The sequence below is a fragment of the Lytechinus variegatus genome, chromosome 5, assembly GCF_018143015.1.
Source record: "Lytechinus variegatus isolate NC3 chromosome 5, Lvar_3.0, whole genome shotgun sequence".
In the NCBI taxonomy this organism is placed as follows: Eukaryota; Metazoa; Echinodermata; class Echinoidea; order Temnopleuroida; family Toxopneustidae; genus Lytechinus; species Lytechinus variegatus.
In genome coordinates, this window is record NC_054744.1 from 3,671,370 (window position 1) to 3,683,457 (window position 12,088).

The following is a 12,088-nucleotide window of genomic DNA, read 5'->3' on the forward strand; positions in this document are numbered from 1 at the left end:
TGCGCAGAACATTGAAATAGTTATGCGAATAAAAGTAGACAGTAATCATAAAGAACACATGGAATTTAGCTAGTAAAATTGATTTGAAGATATCTTCTACTTTGTTAGACTTGTTTCCTTGCCCAAAACACTTCGAAGAGTGCATTTTGCCCTACCCCACTCCCCCACACACCGAGCCCATCGTGACGATATTTGCTTTACACTGAGGTGTGATTTACATGGAATGGCTTAAGCTTGATTTTCATTATGTTTATCATTGCTAAAATTGAGAAAAGTTTGGAGAAACAAGTATTAAATGAAAAATGAAATGTAAACCCACTTTCAATGATAAAAACTTAGTGAAAAAATGCTGGAGATGTCTGATATAAACTTTTCTTCAGATTCAGTTATGTCCTCAGATCCAGCTGGCACAAATAGGGTAAAGGTTGTGCTTAATAAGAGTTGAAATTTCACTATGGGTGGCAAAATTGTTGCAAAATGCTGGAATGTATCCGTTTTATTTCAATTGACTAAAAGTGCAAGGGAAATGTATGATAAATGTTTCGTAGGGTAAGTTTGATTTCGCCCTTTCCCCTTGACACAGCATGAAAACAAGCATTTCTGCGCAAACAGATTTCTGCGAGCTTTACAGAAATGGACAGTGCTCACTCAAGTGTAACATTCTGACAAAACTTTTACTTTTATTGGATAGATGAGACCCAAACCCAAGATTATACGTGCAAAACTTACCCGCATGTTGTATATTTTTAAATTCCCAGGGCTTTTTCAAAGTGTAAACTTTTTTTTGATACGCACTGTATATTCTAGATGAAAATGTCCAACTTCTAATTCCACTTTTTAATGAATTCCATATGGTACATTCAGGAAGTTGATCTCTTCATTTTCCATTTTATCATGACTGACGCAAGTTCCGTGATGTAATTAGAGAAGAGGCATCAAGTTTACATCCATTTAAAAACAGATAGATGTTCATATCCACTGGCGTACATGTACATTCAGGCAGTGAACCTATTGTTCCGGTAGGGAAGGGGGGGCGGGGTCTGTTGTGTCACCCCCCCATGAACTTTCCCCACAAATGTCACATAATCATGTATAATATAGTATTTGATATCTTTTTGCATCTATGTCTAGATTCAGTGGACATTAAAGGTATATAAAAGAATTATGAGTAAAACACTAATTTCGTGAGAAAGTCTGTAAAACCAAGGTTAAGTATGACTCATTGTGGATCTAGATCTGGTCCAGTTACATAAACTGAACTTTGTGAAATCATAAAATCTAAGCTGAAATACGATCACACTGAAGATCGCCAACACAGATACATGTAGGCACACGTGGGACAGTGTAATATTATTGCTGGAATAACGATCTGACGCAAGTGACCGAATCCGCGCTTATTTTGCTTATTTCTCAGCAATTACACAATTTCTTCCAGAATCCTTTGGCACATATTTTTTATTCATACAAATAGACACTTGGGTGGTCATTATATTAGATTCTGTAAAAAGTCATTTTGAGATGTTACCAGAACTGGAATTTATCTTTAAAAGTGAGATTACATTGGAAATCATGAGAAACTGCCATAGGACTCTGGTATCACTGTGATAAGATGCACAACCAGGAAACCTAATATTTAATCCTGTTAGAATCACTTAAATGGTATAGCTGAGAGGGACAGGAGTGGGGACCACAAAAACCAACTGACAGCAGGAGGGCTCGAGCATAGCTTGCTGGACAGCGCGTTCCACACTATCTCATCCAACAGCAGGACAACATTCATTAATGTCTTTGAATATAAAACCGATAAAGGGACATCCAGTTCTTATCCTTGTACGGACAGCAATGAGAGTCCGGATCTAGCCGGTGAAAGTTTAAAACAAACCTCAAGAAGTTGTAGTGAACAATACAAAAACTCAGAAAGAAAGTACTTGAAATTTTAGTATCAGTAGGTGGTTTCAGACCGCCTCGAAGTTCGCCAGTTCCAGGTATTCTCTGATCGGGAAATTTACCCCGATCAGAAAATACCAGGTATTTTGGTAATGTGAAAGCAAACTACGCGTAATCTCCACGAAAGAAAATACCCGCTAAATAGTAGGTACTTGGCGAAATTACGAGAACTTTCGCGGGGATTATTCCAAGGTCGCAGGTATTTTGGCAATGTGAAAGCAAATTACGGGAACTTTTAGCTCAGCGTGTCGTTGGTCGTCGTGCTGGGCTAGTGATTTTGAATCTCGCGCCTTGCCTGCTTATCAGACCATACTGCGCATGCTTGTAACTTCAGGAACTTATCCCGAAGGATATGTTTCAGGGCGGTGTGAATGCAGGAATAATTAACGGGTATTTTTCAGCCTAAAAAAGTTCTCGTAATTTAACGGGGATTCTTGTGATCGAGGCGGTTTGAAACCGCCTAGTAGGTGGTTTCAAACCGCCTCGAGACCCTGTTATATTACCAGAACTTTTTTAGGCTAAAAAATACCCATTAATTATTCCTGCATTCACACTGCCCCGAAACATACCCTTCGGGATATTAATTGAATACGGGATAATTAATTAAATCATCAACTGAAATCTTAAAAGAGGTGTAGGCGTATTAATGCAACAATTTGCCAATCATATTTATTGACATTTGACAACGAGATGTGTATGAATATTACTTTTCAATATCAGTGCAAAAACTTAATACGCACGGAATACTGCACTAATAATGACAACTTTGTACATTCTCTTACTGATATTTGTAAGATTTAATATTATAACTTTATATGACCATCGAAGGCCACCATAGACGGATGCCTCTCACTCCAACACCAATATCAAATTACTATCATGTACAAATAGGAGACAAAAGTAAATTGGCTTTGTGCTCATCTCATTAAAGGTCAAGTCCACCCCAGAAAAACGTTGATTTGAATAAATAGAGAAAAATCAAACTAGCATAAACACTGAAAATTTCATCAAAATCGAATATGAAATAAGAAAGTTAAAAGTTTTGCTTATTTTTTATATAACAGTAATATGCACAACTCAGTGTCATGCAAAAGAGTCAATCGATGATGTCCATCACTCACTATTTCTTTGTTTTTTCTTGTTTGAATTATACAATATTTCATTTTTTTTACAGATTTGACATTAAGGATCAACTTGGCTCAAACACATAGTATTAAACAATGCTAATTCTAGATGTTCAGGGAGGAAGTAATCGTTATTTCACTTGACAATGAGGAGAAAATTATTTCATAATTCATAAAATACAAAATAAATAGTGAGTGGATTATGTCAACAGTCTCCTCATTTGCATACCGACCAGGATGTGCGTAGAACTGTTTTGTGAAATTAAACGAAACTTTAAAATGTCATTACTTTCTTATTTTACATCCAACTTTGATGAAATTTTCAGTGTTATGCTAGTTATATTTTTTTCTCTTTTTATTCAAATCAATTTTTTGTTAGGGTGGACTTGTCCTTTAACAAATTATGTTTTCTTTTCTATCATTATACATGCTATTTCTTTACAAAGCATGGACACCCATAATAAATCATCTGTATGTAATGATCCTGAAATTGCTTTCATACTCCATATGATAGGTACAAAAACAGAGATGAACCCACAAGCCAAGATGAAAGCTAAGCTCAGTCAGATATGTGGGTGTTCAGATGGGAGAAAAGCAATCATGATGATAAAAAAAACATTATTCAAACATTTATAACTTGTTAAAACTAAAAAAAAACTCATTTAAAACTTTGAATAGATTCTTAAGAGTGATGGGTTTTATAAACAACATGCTGAATATTTTAAATAGTGTTTTTTACAGTGTGCGTTCTTACAAATTCTAGAAGCAGTATGATTATTCAGCTGCAGGTTTGCTAACATGTAGTAGGCCTAAATATCATTCAAGGAATTTCTTCCTATTAAAGATAGGCTTGTGTGGTGCCCATTTTATCCCCTGGGTAGAGTGAGGTACACGTAGGTTAATGGCCCTGCCAAATGAAGAAAAATGTCACTAGTCAGATGATTATTAGCCAGTGTATCAATAATTCAAAATGTCTATGCATGTACAGTCATATCTTTTTTGACCCAAGTTTATTATAGACAAATGAACAGTGTTTATGTATTTATTTAAATAAATGTACATAAAAACATTTTTTAAATAATAATTTTTTTTGTAATCAAACAAATGGCCAAAAATTATATCCCACTTTCACGATTAAAATCATGGTTCAAACTTCAAAAGTTGTTTCGCTGAGAAGCAGTCTACATGTAAATCAAGCAGTATCAAGCAAATAAATCGATGAACACAAGGGGCCCGTTGCATAAAATTTTATACCTGAGAAAACTCTGGTAAAAACTGAATACTAAGGTTTATAGTCTTATTTCTGCCATTGACTTTAACACAGGGCAAAGCCTCTGGTAGAAACAACCTGAGTTTTCTCAGGTTAAAAATTTTTACGCAACGGCCCTAGGTAATGCAAATTCATCAGATTTAGCTCATCACTGGATGAAACATTCTTCCTCTCCTGTGAAAATATACTAAAGAAATTATGGGCTTCTAGCCTTGCAGTATAAAACTTTTGCTGGTATGGGCATTGTACAATGTACATATACCTCGCCAGGCTACACAAAGGGCTACAGTGAAATAAGCAGGCAAAGCAGCACTTATCAAAGTTATTTCCCGCGAAGTATAAAATACTATAAAGTGAATGATTTTTAATTTGTATGCATGTATTAATTTTCATTATTTGTCAATTTTGATTTTCTTTAGGATTATCATGAATTATTTTATCAGCCTCAATCCCATACCCCAAAGTAATCTCTTTTCCATTCTTAATGGACTTCATATCTCAAAGGTTGTGTGTTTTTTTTATTTAAATGTTCTATAACTATGATTAATTATGTTGCAATAACTGGATTCTAAATCTTTATTTCATAACTTCATAATATAAATCAAATCTGAATTATTTTTCTGACCTTTTTGTTGTATGATTTAAAGTTTAAAACAGTTTTCCCCCAATGTTGCAATAACTGGATTCTAAATCTTTATTTCATAACTTCATAATAGAAATCAAATCTGAATTATTTTTCTGACTTTTTGTTGTATGATTTTAAGTTTAAAACAGTTTTCCCCCCAATACACAATTAATTGAATCCCACGCTAGTACTATTATCTACTGAAATCTCACTTTTTAATATGCATGACTCAATCAACCAACTGTTTCTCATTTATATGTGATTTATTTTTTTATTTTTTTATATATATATATATACACTCTTCTAATGTAAATAATATTCAATGTAAACTTTGCACAATTAGTCTTCGGACTACAGCATTGTATTCTGTTTTATATCTAATAAACCGAATTGAATTGAACCTGTCACTGTGTCAAAATACAATTCAATTTCTTTTTCAAATTATAATCACAGCACTTCAATCCTTAATCCAGAGATAATACATCTGGCATTAAATTCCATATGTACCACTATAAACATTGCCCATCTATCTTCACTTTGTAATACAAACTTCATATTGCAGTGTTTTTTTATTGAGTTTTAAGAAAACAATACACCAACACATGAATTACTTGATAGGGATCCCATCCGAATAGTCTCAAAGAACCAGAGGAGCAGATTTGTCAGGTTTAATTGAAATCCAATGGGAGAATAACAAAGGTGTAAATGTAGGGTTTAATCCTTATCATTAAACAAGGCTGGGAAACGATACTGGCTTAAACTGTGTGATGCATTTGCCATACTTCCTGAGTTTAGTTTCAGGATGGTTTTCCGCGAATTTCTAGTGTAAGTCATGATTCGATGTCCTTTGGCAGAAGATATGAGTAGATTATTTCTCAATAGTTGGCGCTATATAAATGCCTATGATTATTATTACAATTATTGTTTTTTATCATTATTTTCAGAATTATCATTATCATCACTATCATTCTTGACTGCCATTCTTGATTTTAATTCATTGGCAGAACGTATTCGCACTTTACCAAATCTAAATTCATTTGAATCTGAAATTGAAAAAGTCTTGATCATCCTTTTTTACCGAACTTTCTTTTTATTTTTGTTACAATTGTGTTTGTTTTTGTTTTTTTCCTGTTTTGATTTTGTTCTTCTGTATTGATTTTATTTCTGTTTTGTTTTGTTTCATCCTCCTTTTTGTTTTTGTATATAGATTTTTGCTTTACTTATTTTACTTTGTTATGATTTGTTATTCTTTATATTGTTTGTATATTGCACGGCCTCTCTGAAAACCAGCCATTGGCTGATCGCAGGCTTTCTACCTTGTTTAACCCTATCTAGGCCGGGGGGGCCTCGGAGGCCCCCCTCAACGAATTGCGCGATATTTTCGCCGTGCGAAATTTTTTGACCGCGCCGCTCACTGAGTTTTTACTTTCAAGTCTTGCGCAACTTTTGAGACCAATTTTGCGTCACCCGGGTACGTGGTTCCGAAATTACGCAACATTATGTAAGTGCATGTCAGACCGAAAATTGCTCAAAAACGTGATTTCGTGTACAAAGTCAATGCAAATTGTGTTTTCAACCAAACTTCATAAATGTATGATTATTTTTAGTTTTGCTAGTCTAAATTTATTCATGTTATGATTTTTATGATCACAGAAGAGTCCCCAACAAATTTCATTGAAAAAACAATGAAAAACAAAAGGTCAAAAAACAAAGAAATACATAAGAAATTGCAAAAAACAATATAATACATAAGAAAATGATTTGATATCACAATTTTTTTCATGTATTCTTGCTAAGGACACCACAAAGAGTTTCTATACCAAAAATTAGTACATTTGGAGCTTTATTTAGGGAGTTAAAGGAAAAAGTATGATTTCGCATACTAATTACGCATAAATTAGCATAATCACTTAATAGCGATTCGCATGAAATAAATTACTATACAATCTTGTAGATTATGTCCCAGACAACCCGCGTGCCAATTTTCGGCGCGATCGCGCGGTCGACGGCCGAGATCTTAGGGGGGGGCCTGGGAGGCCCCCCCCCCCGGCCATAGGAACTCCCAAAATACCCCGGCCTAGATAGGGTTAAATAAATAAATCAAATCAAAATCAATCACCATTTTTAAAGTAAGTTATGGGTGAAAATTTATTTCACATGAAATTTTCTACATGTACTTGACCTTTGCATTTTCTTTGACACTGGGCAGTGTACTCCCTCTCTGAACAAACTTGACCTTTATAAGATGGAATTTCATCCTTTGTAGATGGCTGACTTCACAGAGTTTGGGCATGATGCAAGTTGGCCATCTCGATTGGAAGACAAACCTCAATTAATTCATTAATTGCCGACATCCACGCCACTCATCTGGTAGAGGTCAGAATGTAATGTACACTTTGATACAGTAGGATCCCAGGTCTCAAGATGCAACTTCACCCCCCCCCTCTTTTCTTCAAGAAGCAACATAATTTGTATTTCTGTTTATTTCTTAAAATCTTCTTTATGATCAATGTGGACATGATAAATGCCATGGTGTTGGCAAACATGGCTGATTAAAGGTAAATGTCAGTTGTGGTAACAATATCAAAATGAGTTTGTACAGAATCCAAAGAAATGACCACCAAAGTGTCTGTTTGTATGAATAAGAAGTATGTGCCAAAGGATTCTCGAAGAAATTGTGTAGTTGCTAAGAAATTAGCAAATAAGCACAGGATTTGGGTTAAGAGTCGGGCCAATTAACATTCAAAACAATAATAATACACTGTCCCACATGCGCTTATCTGTGTTGGTGATCTTCAGTGTGAACATTTTTCAGCGTAGATTTCAAGATTTCACAAAGTTCAGTTTATGTAACTGTACAGATCTAGATCCTCGGTGATATACTGCCTGGTTTTAAAGACTTTCTCATGAAATCCGTGTTTACTGCAACTACTGGAATTTCTCTTTAAGAGTACTTAGTAATAATGGGCTCAGCTTTATATTGTTCAAGATTGGTTGCAGCATGGACCTACTACTCTGTCAGAGTAGTAGGTCCATGGTTGCAGAGAGTGCTGGTCGACAGAAAGAGCCAAATGGGCCCAATATTTACAGGTGTCAAAGGAGAAATACAATTATCCATCACAATATATGATGTATAGGCCCAATAAATACATTTTCTTGTCCAAAAATGCATCTACGTACAGAGCAGAGCACCTTTAAGATTTGCATTCAAACCCAGCAAACAGGGGAAAATTGTGTCACAACACTTTGGCCAAAAGGTTTGTTTTCAGTGAAACATTATACTGTCATGCCTAATCATGTTCATTCACATTAATCATGAGAACAACATTAAAGACACTCGTCTGAAAAGACATCACAGCTATCTTGGAGACATCCAAACCTTGGCATCAGATGCCTAAAAGCTAAACATTCTGACACTAAGTACTCTCTAAAATAGCCACCCATCAGTCTGTATTTTCTCTCTGCAGCTAGACATGTTGCAGATGTCCACCCAATCCTGAATTATAATTCGGCTGTTGAAAAGTAGGTACACGCTCTGGGACTTCCAGGCAAAATTGAAATGAAAATTGATAAATAGCCAGGCCAAGCCTGCCCCTCTGATCGAACAGAAACCATGAAGGGTCCATCTCCATCAGCCCAGTTTATCAAATTATCCTGCTATATCTGATCCTGCAACCCATTCAGAACAATCTTCTGAAGTGGGTGTTTCATAAAGCTGTTTGTACGAATGACTGAACGAAGGACTTGGGCCCCATCTTACAAAGATTTGCGATGGATTGGATCATAACTCTATGGAAATCCATCAGTGTCATATTTTTTCTACAGGAACTTTGCAAAATGTCCTTTGTAAACAAAGGAGATCACACCAAATTGTCAAGAAATCAATGACTTTATGGATATACATTCATATCTAGATTTTTTTTTTAAATAAACATGCATTTCATATGTTGACTTTGCTGGCTTCCATAGTTGTGATTGATCCGATCAATCGCAACTCTTTGTAAGACAGGCCCCTGATGTATATAATTTAACACAAGGATCACCAGTCTTTCATAAGGTCGCTCGCAAGTTACAAACAGTTATGTAAAACTTCCCCAGGATTACATAGAATTCATCGCCATGCGGGTTACAATCTTGGGAGCCATTTCACAAAGCTGTTTGTATAGTAATGAGCAGTGTGGTTACGAGCAGCCGTATGAACAAACTTACAAAGAATCTTGAGACCTGGCAAACTCAGGATGATGTAGACCCACATACATGTATGAGAGGGTTTTTTTTACAGAAATATATCGAGTACGTGTAACGGTGTTGGATTATTCAATTTTCTTAAAGCCTAGACCTGCAAACTTCCCTATTCCTTTAAAGGGGAAGTTCACCCTGACAAAAAGTTTATTGTAAAAATAGCAGAAAAAAATAATAAAAATATTGCTGAAGGTTTGAGAAAATTTCATCAAAAGATTAAAAAGTTATTAGAATTTCAATTATTTGATTTGTGACGTCATATGCGAGCAGCATTCCTACATAGCGAATGGTAAAAAATCAATGAAATGTCATTTTCTCAGAAAATTGAAAATGGTTTTCACTGTACCTTTTGTATATCAATAGACAAATCACTTCACACCCGATCATGAATAGAAAACAAAATTAAGTCGTCAGGAACCATACAAAATTTGAAATTCATGCATTTTATATTACATAACACATGGGGCAGCGGCTCGTTTATGACGTCACAAATCCATAACTTTGAACTCTAATAACTTTCTTACTCTTTAACGGATTTTCCTCAAACCTTCACCAATATTTTTTACTATTTTTTCTGCTATTTTTACAACAAAGTTTTCTTCAGGGTGAACTTCCCCTTTAATAGAAGTTGCTTTCTTCAAGGCTCCATGCTTTCTTCATTACTAGGAACCTATCTACCTGTTGCAATGAATAAGTTATTGCAATATAATTGTTAAAATGTAAAATTTGTTGCTGCACATTAGAGCTTCATCATTCAGAATCAAAGTGACTGTATACATGTAGCTGATGCCATTCAAATTCAAATTTGACTCTGCAGATATTTGTGTAGGATAATGAGACAGAATGAAAAGGTTCCTCAAATGTGTTTTCTTACCATGAACAGAGGGTATATTCCCATGTAGTCCATTCTCCAATAAAGATTTAGAAATTACACCTCCATCTGTCGCTCCTTGGCTTCCCACATCACAGAGTTAAATCTTTCCGATCATTTGGCACAATTAAAAAACACTTTTGAATAAATTCCACTCTCCAAAAGATGGTCAGGTATAATCTTAGCTGAGGAGGTGTCCATCCCATTGTGACAACAAAAAAAATCAAATATACTACTCCATACAGTGGAATAAATGTTAATGGATAAATAATGAATCACGCATTTTCAATTTCACAATACAAAGTCTAATTCCAGCCAGGCTCCTCCCACTCAAAGCAAAATTCTTCCTGAAGCACTCAGATTCTGACATGAACGATTTAATTCCAAACAGGCCTGTTCTGCCACGGTTTGTTTGGGGGTATTTCGAAGCTGAACTCTAGGAAGAGAATAGATGTGGTCTACGCTCGCATTTTAACAGATGACAAATTTAATCAGGAAACTATAATAAAGCAGTGCAAAATATATAGGGTGCACGTGCGTGCCTCCCCTGAACTACTCTCAAGCTTTGTGTGTGTGAGAGGGGGAGACGAAGAGGGGGTGGGGGGATGGGGATGATAGATTGTTTTGTGATTCATTTGGTATTTATGGGACCACTTCCTGCAGTTAATAGGGCTGGAAATTATATCTCTTAAAGAATATGATCTATGATAATCTTCCCCTTGTGGATGAAGGTGCGTTCAAGCCATTTTTCTAAGTCAGAATCACAAGCATGAATCACAAATTGAAACGTAAACATGAAAGTTTGGGAGAGTATCAATTTTTCCTTTTTTTTCAAGCCCACCCACTGTACATTGCTGATCAATTGATTTTTTCTTGAAGCTTAAAATCACAAAAGATAAATCACAAACCCTAAGCGCAAACATGAAATAGGGTCATTTTGGGAGAGCATTCAATCGTATCATTTCTTCTTCTTTCAAGCCCAACCACTGCGCAGCGTTGATCAATCAATTTCCTAATGCTGAAAATGGAACCACAAACAGGATTCAGAAAAATCGAAATACAATCATGAAAAGGGTTAATTTGAGAGAATGTAAATCGTTTTGTTTCTTACTTTTTTAAAGCCCACCCAATGTGCATCACAGATCAATTAGTTTGACCCAGGAAGTTACGGTCACTTCGGAGTGCACAAGTATCGATGCATGTGCAAACTGGAAGGACGCTGGTATTAAAATCAGGATTGAATATCTGTTGCGTCAATTGATGGTTGAAGGTAGGGTATAAAGAATAGGTTTTTTTCACCTTTTTCCAGCATTCCAACTTTCGAGATTGCATTTTGAAAGACATATACACACACAAGTGTTTATGACAAATGAATAATTGTTTGAATGCAACCCAGCTTTGAATTCAACATATAAAAAAAACATTTTTCGGGGGAAAAGTGTCACATGAATGCAGCCTCAGGCTACAGATCTGTCAAGCTCTTTCATGAGCTGAACGATGAAATCATATCATGAAGTAATCAACCACAATGGAATAAAATGATCAATGACTTCTAAAATATCATATTAGGAGGATTAGGCTCAATGTGATTGAGGAACATCTCACATTTCTGACAAATACAGTGTGTTGTTAAGACTTGCAGTAGCTTTGCACTAAACAAATAACACAATTATTCAATGTTGTGTTGATGGAGTTTTCAGAATTTTTTAATTCTGTTTAATCATCATTAAATATTTTCCCCTATTGAAGCACATCTGGGTATCCCCTTTAAAAAAGGATCAAGCCTAAATTCCGAACACATATCTACTGCAGCAGAGCAAGGCATAATTTTTGTGACCTTTACACGCAAGCAACGCTTGGAGATACTTCAGTCCCAACATAATAGAAAAGGAGACAAGAAGAATTAAAAACATTTCTTATATTTTAGAAGGGGGAAGAACTATACATGTATTAAAGGAGATAGAAAAATAGGATCTGTCCGTGAACCATGTAATCAATTTCTTTAATAA